Source organism: Vanellus vanellus, assembly GCF_965231255.1.
Source record: "Vanellus vanellus genome assembly, chromosome: 3".
NCBI lineage: Eukaryota > Metazoa > Chordata > Aves > Charadriiformes > Charadriidae > Vanellus > Vanellus vanellus.
The window spans coordinates 99,069,834-99,085,196 of NC_138907.1; the positions used below are offsets into that span (position 1 = coordinate 99,069,834).

Genomic DNA, 15,363 nt, shown 5'->3' on the forward strand with positions numbered 1-15,363 from the left:
ATGTTTTTAATTTTATAGCAATGGCCTCAACTCAAGGAAGAGTACACAGGATCATCTGCTTATTGATGGATAAATCAATATTAATTCAAATAGACCTTTAATCCAAATCTTGCTAAGTAGCTCAAGATGTTATTTACATTAAGGCTTGATTTATGATTTCTTTAGTTACCCATAAATTCAGCTGAAACACATTAAAATAACCTTATGTTTGGGGCTCCAGAGCTGGATGCAGTACTCCAGGTGGGGTCTCACGAGAGTGGATTAGAGGGGCCGAATCACCTCCTTTGACCTGCTGGCCACACTTCTTTTGATGCAGCCCAGAATGTGGTGGCTTTCTGGGCCGTGAGCGCAAGTTACCAGCTCATGTTGAGCTTCTCATCAACTAACACCCCCAAGTCCTTCTCCTCAGGGCTGCTGTCAACCCATTCTCTGCACAGCCTGGTTTTGTGCTTGGGATTGCCCTGACCCAGGTGCAGGAGCTTGCACTTGGCCTTGTTGAACTGCATGATGTTGGCTTGGACCCACTTCTGCAGCCTGTCCAGGTCCCTCTGGATGGCATCCCTTCCCTCCAGCATGTCAACTGCTCCACACACCTGTCATTGGCAAACATGCAGAAGGTGCAGTCAATCCCACTGTCCATGTCGCCGACACAGGTATTGAACAGCACCGGTCTCAGTACTGACCCCACTCATCACTGGTCACCTCTTGGACATTGAATCGTTCACTGCAAGTTTTTAAGTGCGGCCATCCAGACAATTTTTTAACCACTGATTGGTCTATCCATCAAATCCATATCTCTCCAATTTAGAGACCAGGGTGTTGTGCGGGACGGTGTCAAATGGTTTGCACAAGTCCAGGTAGATGATATCAGTTGCTCTTCCCTTATCCACCAATGCTGTAATGCTGTCGTAGAAGGCCACCAAATTTGTCAGGCACAATTTGCCCTTAGTGAAGCCATGTTGGCTGTCATTGATCACCTTCTTATTTTCCATGTGCCTTAGCATAATTTCCAGGAGGATCTGCTCCATGACGTTGCAGGTCACAGTGGTGAGACTGACTGGCCTGTAGTTCCCCAGGTCTTCCTTGTTTCCCTTTTCAAAAATGGGGGTTATGTTTTCCCTTTTACAGGGGAACTTCACTGGACTGCTAAGACTTCTCAAATACAGAACCATAGAATCGTCTAGGTTGGAAGGCACCTTTAAGATCATCGAGTACAACCATCAACCTAACACTGCCAAAACTACCACTAAACCATGTCCCTAAGCACCACGTCTACCCGTCTTTTGAATACTTCCAGGGATGGTGATTCAACCACTTCCCTGGGCAGCCTGTTCCAATGTTTGATTTCTCTTTCAGTGAAGAAATTTTCCTAATATCCAATTTAAACCTCCCCCGGTCCTTGTTGTTATACAGGGAGTAGATTGGGTTGCATTACTCAGCTCTGGTGCCTGTCCTGATGCAATGGGTCTTTCCTCTTCACTCTGCAGAGCTGTGCAGCAGTTCTGCAAGGGCACCTCTGGCTTTGGGGGAAGTCGCTTACTCCTGCTGGTCCTTGCTGTCACAAGCTTCCATTTTTCTATGTTACTGGCCCCCCTCCCTTCTGTGTGTGCCAGTGGGGGAGTTTTTGGCTGTTTGCCTGTGGTCTGTTGCTCTGCTGCAGACTACGCTTATAACCAGCTGTCTATCTCCTTCTCAGCCTCCCTGATGTTACACAGCCTCCTCACTGCCTCTTACATCTCAGCCATCGGTTACAGGAGGTCCTCCACCTGGGCACACCCTTTGAAGGCAGTTGTGCCGCCTGTCCCTGCCCCAGGAGAATGTACTAGGCACGTCCTGCAGTCTGAGGTCTGCACTGCAGCCTCTCCCTTCATCAGCTCCATCTGGGTGGAGGCCTTGGTCACCGCTGGGGTGCAGATCCCTGAGCCAGAGCTGCAGCCTTTGGTGTCAGACGAGTATTCACCATTCTGCCTTGAGGGTCAGGTAGGATGAGTGTCCTTCACCTGTGCAGATGGTCACAGAACAGTGCCTTGTGCTTGACCAGTGCAATGCTTCTCCTTTGAAGATGCGCCCTTCCTGTTCACTCTTCCGCGTGAACTGCCATCCTAAGTAGAATAGCTCTTTACTCAGAATCACAGCTGTTACTGCTTATTGTTTGTACATTGGTGGTACCTGAGTGTCAGATATAACAACAGAAAACTGAAAGATACCTCCTGAGTTACTGAATCTAAAACCTGTTTTGTCTAAATGGTCATCCACTTGTTGGATGGAGGGATGAATATTAATGGTTGTAATGTGAACTGTTGAATTTGTACTGCAAATGTTGTAAAGAAACAAGCAATTCTAAACATTATGCTTTGTAATGTACCAAATATGAGACTAAACATACATAGAGGATAGATATTTTGAGTAAGAAAACACCATGCTTACATGGTCACCTTTTAACACTAACATACCCTTTTAAATGTTTTACTCGGGTCTGTTTTTCTCTACCTGATTCCAGAATACTTTGATTTCATATATGTTACTATAAAGACAAGAAATTTGCTCATAATCTAAGGAAATCAAAGGAGAATCAAAGGCTGTGTCGGATTTAATTACGGCTTGGTAGGTTACTAAACCTCTGTTAGAGAATCTGAAGTTAGAGTGCAAACAGAATCACAGAATCACAGAATCACAGAATTTTCAGAGTTGGAAGGGACCTCTAGAGATCATCTAGTCCAACTCTCCTGCTAAAGCAGGATTGCCTAGAGCACATTACTCAGGACTGCATCCAGGCGGGTCTTGAAAATCTCCAGGGAAGGGGACTCCACAACCTCCCTGGGCAGCCTGTGCCAGTGCTCTGTCACCCTCACCGTAAAGAACTGTTTCCGTGTATTTGAACGGAACTTCCTGTGTTCTAACTTGTGCCCATTGCCCCTCGTCCTGTCACTTGGAACCAATGAAAAGAGCCTGGCTCCATCCTCCTTCAACCCACCCTTTAGATACTTGTATGCCATAATAAGGTCTCCCCTCAGCCTTCTCTTCTCCAGGCTAAAGAGTCCCAGCTCTCTCAGCCTTTCCTCATAAGGGAGATGCTCCAATCCCTCAGTCATCTTAGTTGCCCTTCGCTGGACTCGCTCCAGCAGTTCCCTGTCCCTCTTGAACTGGGGAGCCCAAAACTGGACACAGTATTCCAGTTGTGGCCTCACCAGTGCCGAGTAGAGGGGGAGAATGACCTCCCTCGACCTACTGGCCACACTCTTCCCTATGCAGCCCAGGATTCCATTGGCCTTTTTGGCGACAAGGGCACATTGCTGGGCCATGGATAATTTACTGTCTACCACAACCCCCAGATCCTTCTCCTCCAAGCTATCTCCCAGCAGGTCAGCCCCTAACCTGTACTGGTGCCTAGCATTCTTCCTCCCCAGGTGCAGGACCTTGCACTTGGTTTTGTTGAACCTCATTAGGTTCTTCTCTGCCCAGCTCTCCAGCCTGTCCAGGTCACGCTGGATGGCAGCACAGCCCTCTGGGGTGTCAGCCACCCCACCCAGTTTGGTATCATCAGCAAACTTGCTGAGGATACACTCTGTCCCCTCATCCAGGTCATTAATGAATATATTAAACAAAATAGGACCAAGTATTGACCCCTGGGGGACACCACTGGTTACAGGCCTCCAACTAGACTCTGTGCCGCTGATCACAACCCTCTGAGTTCTGTCCCGCAGCCAACTCTCAATCCACCTCACTGTCACCTCATCTAGCCCATACTTCCCCAGCTTCCTAATGAGGATGTCATGGGAGACAGTGTCAAAAGCCTTGCTAAAGTCAAGGTAGATGAGTGGAACTATTATGTCTGTTTGTGGAATTAAAAATTAAATGGAACATAATCAGTAATTTAAAATTAAAAGCAAAATAAGGAAATATAATCAGTGGCTATAGCTATATCTTCATTGTCACAAATCAATATGATGTCGTATTCTGAATCTGCACTGGTACAGAGTTATGTAAAGAGTAAAACAAGAAAAAAATAAGTATATATATATATTCCACTGAGTTTGATATTAAAAAATGCTAATTTAAACACTAATATTACTTTCTCTTCAGCTGTGCAATATAACATCTTAAAAGGAATAATTAATTAAACATAATGTATTATGATCACTTACCCTCAAGGCCGTTTTCATGATTGAGGTGTTAATCACTTCTTCTTTATGAGTCTTACCATCTGAACAATGTTACAGTAAAGTATAATACAGATGTTTCAAACATGCCTCAAGTGAAATATTTTCCATGTTCATAAAAAATTTATTTTATATTCAAGTATAAACTAGAAGTGTCTGGGTCACCAAGTCTGCTGTGAAATGGGTTTAATAAGAATACAAGTTTTTTGATGGTAGAATTTTGCTTTATAATTCCTAATTGCTTCATTTGAAATGATTCTAGGATTAACAAGTCATTACTGCCTTCATTGACAGACCTCTTAATTCTTAAGTCTTTATTTTCTGATTTCCTTTGTTTGAGGTTAACTAAATAATTCTAAGATCTCTTGCAAAGACTAAAGGTTTTTTCCTAAAATGCGTTGGGTTGACCTTGGCCACCTGCCAGATGCTCACCCAGCTGCTTTCTCAGTCTCCCCTCAACAGGACAGAAGAAAAGAAAGATGAAAAAACGCATGGGTTGACATAAAGACAGGGAGATCACTTACCAGTTATGATCACAGGCAAAGCAGATTCAACTTGGGGAAAATTAACATATTTTATTGCCAATTAAAACAGATTTTTGCATGGTAAGAAAAAAAGACAAAATAAAGTAACACTTTCCCTCCTTCCTTCCCACCCCACATCCTGCTCCTTTACTGGCTCAACTTCATTCCCAACTCCTTTGCCTTCCCTCCCCAAGTGGCACAGGGAGATGGGGAATAGCAGGTTGTGGTTAGTCCATAACAGCTCCTCTCTGCTGCTCCCTCCACCTCACACCTTTCCCTTGCTCCTGCAGCCCTCTCCCCAGACTGTAGTCCTTCAAGATGTACGTGCTTCAGCATGGGCTCTCTATGAGCCACAGTTCCTTCAGGAAATAACCACCTGCCCTGTCATGGGGTCCTCCACGGGCTGCAGTACGGATATCCCGCTTGTGTTGGGAGTGCTTTCCACAGGCTGCAGGTGAATACCTGCTCCACTGTGGTCTCCTCCAGGGGCTGCAGAGGGATCTCTGCTCCAGCGCCTGGAGCACCTCCCCTCCCTTTTTCTCTGACCTTGGTGCTCACAGGATTGTTTCTCACTTTTCCCCTCCTCACCCCACCTGCACAGTGCTTTGGCCTTCCTTAAATACTTTCTCACAGAGGTGCCACCATCTTGGCTGAGCTTGGCTGAGGAGATCAGCTGTGTCTTAGAGTGGGTCCACTGGAGCCAGCTAGAGCTGTCTGTGTCCAGCTTGAGGCAGCCCCCCATGTCTCTTCTTGCAGAAGCTGCCTTTCAGCTCTCTGTCCTTCCCTGCCCCACCCCCCTCCAACACCTTGACACCTCCACCCAATACTCAAAATTGGCTAAAACAGGGTGTGTATTAAACTGAAGTATATAAATTCAGAATTCTAATTCAAACTGCCTATTATTGGACATATAATCCAAAAGATGCCTAAAAATTACTAAGTACCGTGAAATCACTTTTGGCTGTGAAGGTTCAATCATCATTTCTGCAGAGCAGTAATTATTCCTTAATTCTAGATAGCTATTCTCTTAATCTCAGATCTACCCTTACAGTTTTGTCTTCTCTATGAGATCAGTACAAACTGACATTTGGAAGTGACTAAGGGTGCACTTAAGTTGTATGTTAAACCAAGTCAAAACCTTGGCTTAAATAGCTCATCTTGTATTTTATCTTTAATGCCAGCTCTGAGCTCCAGCCTTCCTTATCCTGGGCCTCATAACCTGCTCTTCACCTTGTCTACGTGACAATGAAACCTCTGCTCTGCTTTTTATACAGACGGCTGACCTAACAAAAAGTCTCACAGGATCTAATAAATGAAAAGGGAGAGAAGTTTTCTTTATCTTTTTGATCTTCCCATCTACTTCTACAGCTTTATGCTGCTAGCTGACTCTTCCAGTTGATTGCATTTGCACTCCTCAAACCTCTGTCTGTATTCCTTGCTATTGATATCCAGAGGAAGAACAACTACACTACTAACTGAAGTGACTTATTTATTTAGAGTCAGAGGGGAGGAACCTCATGGTACGCTCCCTGAGATGTCAAAGCAAGATGCAGCTTACGTATCAAGAGAGGCCAAAACTGATTGGCATGCCAAGAACAAATTTAATATGTGTCGTGAAAGAACTGGGTTTCTGTACTTAATGTGGAGGTAGTGGTGTCTGCCATTTAGTTTAATGATTAGAGCATTCACATAAGTTTTGGGAATTTTAGGTTCAGGGAACACACTGTCATGAAGGGGCAAATTTGCTTTATGCATTTTACTGAGAAGTGCTATAATGTCCATGCTATAAGTTAGCCTGATCTGTAAGGAAAAGAGGGGGCACTTTTGCTGTACTTGTTGAGCTTCAGCACTATTCAGCAAAGATTTCCTGGGCCAGAAAGAACATAAAACAGTAATGTGTAACCTCATCGAGTATTTGGCTTGAAGTGCCAAGTCTACACTGCTAGTTCCCTTTCCCTCTCTGGAGAGCCAAGGTCAGGACATAAACATTCTTTTTCCTCTCAACGTGACTTACTATCTACTAACTAGAGCCTTGAGCCATACTTTAACCAATTAAATTTTAGTCTGGTAGGATCTTTGTTCCAATGACTGCCATTCTTGTTCAAGGAAGAGAGTGGTCAAGAAGGCATGGCAGAAGGCCAGCAAGGATGAATAGGAAACATCTGACTGAGCTTAGATGCAGAAAAAAGCACATGTTTGGTGGAAGGAGCAGGGATGGACTACTTAGGAGGAATATGAAACCATTGCTCAGGTGTGCAGAATTGTAATTAAAAAAGGAAAAGCTCATGTAGAGCTGAGAATAGAGGAGGATGTACAAAGTCAAAAGAAGGCCTTCTATATGTACATGGGCAGCAAAAGGAAAGCCAATAAAAGAGTGGACCTGTTTCTCGATGGGGAGGGGACCTAGTGACAAAAGACACAGAAGAGTCTGAGACAATCAAAGTTGTCTTTTTTTCAGGCTTTACTACTAAAGTCCAGACTCAAGCCTCTCAGGTTTCAGAGCCTAGTGTGGAATTGAGGGTTCGTCTCTTTTAATGAGCCTCCTGGTAGAGCATGATCCGTAAACCACAACCCTCTGAGCTCAGCCAGCCAGCCAGCTCTTTAGCCATCCAGTTGTCCACCCTTCCAGACTCTAACATCCTAACTTGGGTACAGGAATATTGTGAGAGACAGTGTCAAAGCTGTGATAACAAGAAGTGACATCCACTGCTCTCTCCTCTTCCACAAACTTAGTCATTTCATCATAAAAGGCAATCAGGTTGTTCAGTCATGATTTTCCCTTGATAAAACTATAGAATCATAGAATAGTTTGGGTTGGAAGGGATCTTTCAAGGTCATCTGGTCCAACCCCTCCCTGCAATGAGCAGGGACATCTTCAACTGGATCAGGTTGCTCAGAGCTCCGTCCAACCTGACCTGGAATGTTTCCAGGGATGGGGCATCTACCACCTCTCTGGGCAACCTGTTCCACTGTTTCGCCACTGTCATTGTAGAAAATTTCTTCCTTATATCTAGTCTAAAGCTTCCCTCTTTTAGTTTAAAGCCATTACATGTTGTCCTATTGGAACAAGCCCCGCTAAAAAATTTGTCCCCATCATTCCTGTAGGCCCCCTCTGAGTACTGAAAGGCCACAGTAAGTTCTCACCAGAGCGTTCCCTTCTCCAGGCTGAACAACCCCAACTCTCTTAGCCTGTCTTCATAGGAGAGGTGTTCCAGCCCTCTGATCATTTTTATGACCATCCTCTGGATCTGCTCCAACAGGTCCATGTTGTTCCTGTGCTGAGGGCTCCAGAACTGGTCGCAGTTCTCCAGGTGGAATCTCACCAGAGTGGTGTAGAGGAGCGGAATTGCTTCCCTCGACCTGCTGGCCATGCTTCTTCTGATGCAGCCCAGGGTATGTTTGGCCTTCTGGGCTGAAAGCGCACATTGTCAGCTCGTGTGCAGCTTTTCGTGCAGAAGTACCCCAAGTTCTTCTCCGCAGGGCTGCTCTCAACCTATGTTGGTTCTTTGTAGTCACCTTCTTCTCCTTCTGTTGTCTGGAAGTGGCTTCTAAGAGGATTCACTGCATGATCTTCCCAGGGTCTAAAGTGAGGCTTATTGGCCTGTATTTCCCCACATTATCCTTTTGTCTTATTGGGGGAGGTAAGTGCGATACTTACCTTTCATAGTTGCTGGTGTCCTTCCCAAATTTCCATGGTCTTTTAGACATGATAGAAAGCAGCCTTCCAAGGATGTAAGCCATCTTTCTCAGCTCCCTGAGACGCAGCCCATAGGATACTGAATTACAGGAAATGAATACAAGAACTGAATACAAGAATTTATGTTTGGCCCAGTGTTCTGTATGCCACAACAGAAACCAACTTAAATTGTTGTGTCTAACCTTTGTTACCCAAGTTCACTATTTGGATGTGACCTTTTGATCATTTTATTGCAAATTTTGTATTTACAGCTTCAGCAACAGGAGAAGATAGTCCAGTACTTATTTTCTTCTCTGAGGAAACATTTATTTTATGTGGTTTGTAAAGGTTACTATACCATATAGCAGTGACCTCTAACTAGAAAGCTTGAGAAATGTATTTGTAATTTCAAAGCAGTAAAGTTACTGAACAGCTAAGAATCCTATTTGTAAGAAAGAAAGGTCTCTCTAGTGCATGCAAAGTCTCTGGTCCTTAAGGAGACTAAGTCAATAACTCCCTAATTTTTTGTACAGATTATGCTCAAACTATGCTATGCTACAGTCCATTCATAATGAGTGTTTGGCAACAGCAGCTCTCACTGTGTATACGAATTAAATCTGGTGATTAGGAACTTGGATGACAGTACAGTCCCCTTGTTTAGTAAAACGTAATTGTTTTGGGTTATAGATCTGTGCCTTTAGGGAGGAAAATCCTTGTCTTCTGGCAAAGAATATCTAAATGTGAAGTGTTTGTTCTTCATGCTCATTACTGTAATTTGAATGTATTTAGCATAGCAGTTCTAAGGTGATTTCACCAATGTGTTATACAGTTAATTACTATTTATCTTCAAACAAACCAGCTTCTTTTTCTGCATTTATAAGAGTCAGTAAAAGAGAAATAGAACTAGCTCTGCTTCTTATTTTTGACTGCTGAAAAGAAACAGCATGCTATTTATGAATGGCATCAATATAGAAGACATTGCTTTATAATGATAGAAATGACACTGTTCATGCACTCGTGACATGTTAGGACTTACACCCATGGCCTACTGTGGTATCATGGGTTGGGAGGAAATCTCAATTTGATTTTCACAGTCTTTCCTCCAAGTTTCCTGCACCTTCATAGAGGTTACTAAATGCAATATTGACAAAGAGTTTTGAGTAACTTCTGCTTCTTTTTGCATGCATCACTCCATATTCACAGGAACAAAGTCTAGAATCCAATTCTTGCACATAATGTAAGATTATGGTGATGCATCCTCTCCCACATTCTCTCTCTTTCTGTAGCTGCTCTGTTTAATATTACTCATTTATACTGAGAGAAAAAAAAAAAACAGAATAAATATTTTCAATATAAAATATCCAGTAGCTGAGCCATGCATGTATTTAGTCAGTTTACGTGAAACATTCTTGCTCCATATCAAGCAGGTTTAGAAACGTTTGAGAACAGTTTTTTAATTTGTTATTGAAAATGGAGGAAAGCAATCCACTAGACTCGTTTATAGATGAAAAGATGAATGGCCAAAAAAAAAAATTTAGCTGCGTCAGAATGGTGTCAGCCACAGGCTAATTAGCTTTCCTTAGAGGCATGGTGGTACAATGCCATACTAGCATGGCTAAAGTGCTTTTGGCCTTCCAGAGTTACTGCTTCGCACATCTTTCTTAGGGACTCTAACACTCTACTGCATTATGTTAGCTAGACACATGCTGATAGTTCTTTCCTCAGTTTTCTAATTTCTAAAGTCCTTAAGTACCTGACTTCCCTTGTGGACTTCATGGAAAGGCTGGTTGCCTCTCTCAAAGGAGCAGATTTTGCTGAGGCTTCCAAGAATATTGGCACCATTCTTGTTATTTCTGTCTTGTTGCCACAAAGTCTCAATCAAAGTAATTATAGTAGTAGTGGTAGTAGGGGTAGTAGTAGTATTAGTAGTAATCATCATCACCATCATCATCATTCCTTCCTCCAAGAAACTGTGCCTCATACAAGGAGAATCACTGTTGAACATTGTATCCTAATTATGGAGGTGCTGCTGTGAAGTTCTGTGGTTTGCTTTGTGTTTTTCATCATGGTACTATATATATCACATAAGTGTCTTTCTTAGGACACACACATACTGTTTTACAGAACAGGATGTGACGAAACGGGAAAAAGGACTTCACTGGGAGGTTCAAATTAACAATTTATTTGGACTTCACTCACAGGTCCAATACGTCACTGTTGCAAGTTCTGGGTGTACAATGACGATTACGCTATTGCGGTTTAAAAGAAATTAGTGGGCCCAAGTAACAACACAAGCCACAAGTGCACTAGATATTAATACCTTAAACGAGTGCACCAATTACAAACTTAATAGCATGCCATATACCATGCGTATGTTTCTTAGTCACTTACCCTCTCTCAGGTAAGGTCGCTCAGTTCCTGGGAAGTTACCCTGTACAGCGTCATGGATGGGGGGGGACGGATCTCCTGCAGGCCAGCTGTATCGTTGGAGGATTCCCCATTTTTCTCCCCAAACCCTGCGGTTTATATTTCCTGACTCTGTGAGGGTGCAGGATTGTGCCTAAATGGATTATATTTACCTCTGGTGGTGCGATAACTAAGTCTCTCTTGCCAATTTGTGATGTCTGGCGCTCAAAGTCACCGGGATAGTGGTGGGATGGGACTCAGGGCATTTTGTTTGTCAAGGGCCATTTGGTTTCGGTTCTCATATGCAATCTTGAGATAACCCCGGGCTGAGCTGTTTTGCGGCTCCCCCCAAGTTATCTCTGCATAGACAAGGCAAGGCGGAGATGAAGCTGAGTCGGGCGACAGCTCCCTGCATCTCACCTATTGTGCTCAGAAACCGGTTTGGCTGGGTACTCCCATACACAGGAACATTTAATAAAACTGAGACAATCCCCAGCTAAACAGGAACTGAAATTGATAACATCCTAATTTAACTTCTCATAAATATAATCTTATCAGATCAGTGTTTTAGGGTAAAGCAGATGTAGAATCCTTCCCTGAAGATTTTTTGAGCTGCTTGAAATGCAGAATTCGGGGGACAGGACTATCCAGCGAGAACATTTCAGAGCTTGTGGGCAAGTGATTATATATAGATCTTATCTGTTATGGTAAGCTAGTAGGTGAGAATGTAAATTATCTAGGGCTTCTGGAACCAAAATCAGCGCTTCACATTATACCTACAACAAATTCGAGAAAGCCCTGGAGCCATCTGTTAGAGCTGTTTCCTGGCTAGCTAGGAGTCTCTGTACTTTTCAGCAAGTGTAACTTTGGAGAGGTCTTTGAATGTATTCAAGTATGCCTCTGTGCATGCTTTAAAGGAATTTCTATTCTGTAAGAGTTACCAAGGCCCAGGGGATTGAAATCTCAATTTCCACACAAATTGCTCTGCTACAAATGCTGTGACAAAGGAACTTTTAAGCAGCTTTAATGCTAGAGCACCACAGAGGAACATTATGCATCATAATGCCAGTCTATTCTTCTGTGATTCTGTGATATTTCTTTGAGCTTTGTGTAAGTTGTAAACGCACTTAATGTCTAAATCTTTTATATTAAATTATTGTAGTATTTCTAAAAGATAATGTTACAAATGAAATCAGAATATTTTAGTAGCTATTTCTGATGGTGTGTTTTTTTGCTGTGTTCATGACTGGGAACTAGTTAGATAAAAACATGCAATTCATCACTTAAAAACATGTGGATGTTTCAATCAGTCACAGAAATAAATACGTAAAGCAATGACTGCGGAGTGATGGTTTCACTTCGCGGAATTCAACATGCTGTGGTAGAACAGTTACTGTAAAGTTGTGTTTCTTGTTTCTGAAAAGCAGGGTCATGGTAGCATCATGGATTTTTTTGGTTCTCTGTAGCTCTCTCTGCCAGAAATCTCTGTCTTCTATCCTCAACAGAATTCAGAGAAGTAGATGACTTCATTGAGAGTATTTTGTTCACTGAAATAGAATGGGTTAACCTTTCGTGCTAAGAATCTAGTAGTTTTCTTAGCAATTCCAATGTTTTTTTTTCCTAGTTTGTAGTGGAAAAATGTATGGGGCAAGTCTCTGGGTCTCACTGATTACACGACTTGGATCTTGTTTATTTCCTTGCAGTCAGCCTGAAGTACTATTCTAAGTTGCCAAGTTCTCATTTGAAAAAAATATTGAAGGTGGTGTGCTGTAGTAATTAAATGAACCAACATTGGTGCCTAAATATACTACTCAAAGCATCCTGCATTCTATTACATTTTCTCATCAGTAATTAAGATTATTTCCAGTTATTAAGATTATTTCCAAGTGCTTGTACTTTCTGCGTGCCTGCACGGAGTCTCAGTGTGTGATTACCATCAATCTAAATGGAAAAAAAAAAAAACAGCCTACTTTTTTTGCATACTTTCGTTTTGGATTTTTTTGAAGGAGGTTGAATTTGATGAGAGTGTTGTTAAATAGCTTAAAAATTTTGAAAATTATTAGGCTCTGATAAAATACATGCTATTCACAAATAATTTTGAATTTAAGCATGATCAAATTCTTGTTACATTGTTGTCTGCTTCCGTGCACCCATTGCATACTTTTGATCCCATGCATTTTGCCATTAACCAGGCTACCAGGTCAAGCTACCGGGGGAAGTTTCATTCTTGAATCAGAATAATTCGAGTTGGAAGGGGCCTTGTGGAGTCTGTAGTCCAACGTCTTGCTGAAAGCAGTGTTAGCTATGGGGTCAGACCAAGGCTTGGATCTGGTAAACCTCCAAGAATGGTATTGTTTTTGTTTCTGATGGGACATTTAAACTGTAATGTGAACAATACATTACTTTATTAGCAGTAAGTATGATTCCTTGTGTCGCAAGAAGAGAAAGATGAGATTTTAGCTATACAGTAAACTTTTAGTATCATTTGACTGTAAAAATGCTTACGTGCTTCAATTTTAAAGAAGACTATTACAGACTACATAAAAGATGCCAAATAGAGAAGAAAATCAAAAGCTATAATAATAATCATCATAGTATTAGTATATTCTGAAGGCATTCAGGTTACAGAGTGATAAGGAGGGAAATGTGATTATTTTTTTTACAGAAAGCTATACTCATATTATTTTAGAGTGATACTAGAACATCTTTTTCTTGGTGCCTTTACCACATAGTGCAGCTCTCTGGTTTCCCCTTATTTTAATTTTATTTTTACACTCCATTTTATATTACAGTGTTAAAATGGCTAATGAACAGTGACTATACTGAAAAAAACATTTCTCTGTAAGACTGTATGCCTGTGTTTATATTAATATGTATGTGCAATATATGAAATATATACATTATATCTAAAATACAACATACCAATACAGTTCGTTTCTCTGTATTGAACTATATTGTTCAAATAAGAGATACTTTGCTTCATAGAAATTAGTCTTTCAGTTACAAGTTTTCAGTTATCTTTTAGTTTTAAAAGTTTTTCCTCAATTTTAATAAAGTAATGGCTCATACTAAATATTACATTCTTAAAATCAAAGTTGAAATGTCGTAAGTATTGAATTGATATTTGCAGCTTGCCCAGCTACAATGAGACCTCCTCTGGCAATATTGACAACTATGACATTTTTATCATGATGTTTCCAATACTCAGACATGAATTAATAGATTGTACTCGCACTGTCTTCAGATTTATCTTGTTCTCCATCCCTTTTTGTAAGTTTATTCATCTGTGAACGGAATCATAATTCTAAACTGTGGTATCTTTAGGTATAGCTTGATTTTATCATTTTGTAATCCAGTAAATATGATTTCTGCCCTTCCTAGGGGGAGGCTCAGCTGTGTGCTGACCCGGCAGTGCAGGGGCTCAGTCTCTCCAAGGCCTGAGCTGGGTGTCGCTGGTTTAACCCCTGTGCTGGGGCCAGTGACCGCTGCCTGCCCTGCTCCAGCTTCAGCTCTGGGGGTGGCCCCGCTGGGGAAGGGTGACACCCCCCGAGGCAGTCACTGCCTGACAAACCATAGCCCTTTGTGTGCGTAGGGCTGTTGGGACTGGGGGCTACTGCCAGGCTGTAGCTGGCAGCCTGGGAGAGGGAAGGGGGCTGTGACAGCGAAAGGTGTAAAGGGAAACCTAAGCAGAACCCAAGACTAGGGGAATAAAAAAGTATCAACATCATGTTCCTTCAAAGAAGGAGAAGAAAGAAATCCCCTACCAGGCGCATCACAGTCCTCCTGGAAAAGATGTCAGGATGCTGGCAAATCCTTGCAATGCCCCTCTGCCCACCCCCATCTGCAGTTTTTGGGAGAAGACTGTAGTGCCGCACTTCAGACCCGGAGGGACATTTCAAGCCTGAGCACACCACCAGTGGAATGGGTTAGATAGTGGCAAGGTTTGGGGGGATTTTTGGTATAACCATTTTAACCATTTTAATAGCAATGCTTTTCAGTACTGATAATTTTGACTCTCAGTCTATTAAAACATTAATATAACTGTCATTAAAGTCTAGACTTTCTATATGGTGTGTTCCCTTTGACCTGTCACAAGATTATGAATTTTTAAATTTCTATTATTTTGAGCAGGGAGTGTTCAAATCACTAAGATCTGATGCTTGATCTGATGCTCTCTATGACTAGACACAGCAATAGGCCAAGAAGTAAATTGCTTAGGTAGATTGTGGCTTCTGATGCATTGTGCAACAGTCTAGAGTTCAAATATCTAAATAACAGACAGTACAAGCAAAAGGTGATGTTTTTATATTTAATCCTTCTGGTTCTTGCATTCACTTTTAAATTAAATGGGCAGATTCGGTTCTCAAAGCCATGCATGCATATCTAAGATCCAAAATTGATATTCAATGAAAAAAATACATAGAAAGTTTTAGACCAAGCAAATTAATCTGTATTTGTCTTAATTACTTTGCTCCCTGTGGTCTAATCCTATCTTGTAAAGTCCTCTTCACTTTCCCATCCAGAGTGGGAATCAAACCTTGTCTAAACAAAGAAAAAAATACTTCAGAATAGTTTGCAACCACTCACATTTTCTGCA

At 41.9% G+C, this 15,363-nt stretch overlaps 1 protein-coding gene across 1 annotated transcript in view; it reads left to right on the forward strand.

The window, feature by feature from the left end:
* Nucleotides 1–15,363, forward strand: part of EYS (eyes shut homolog) — a gene marked incomplete at both ends in the record, with an annotated part of 840,074 nt that overhangs the window by 309,717 nt on the left and 514,994 nt on the right. The window lies entirely within an intron of this gene.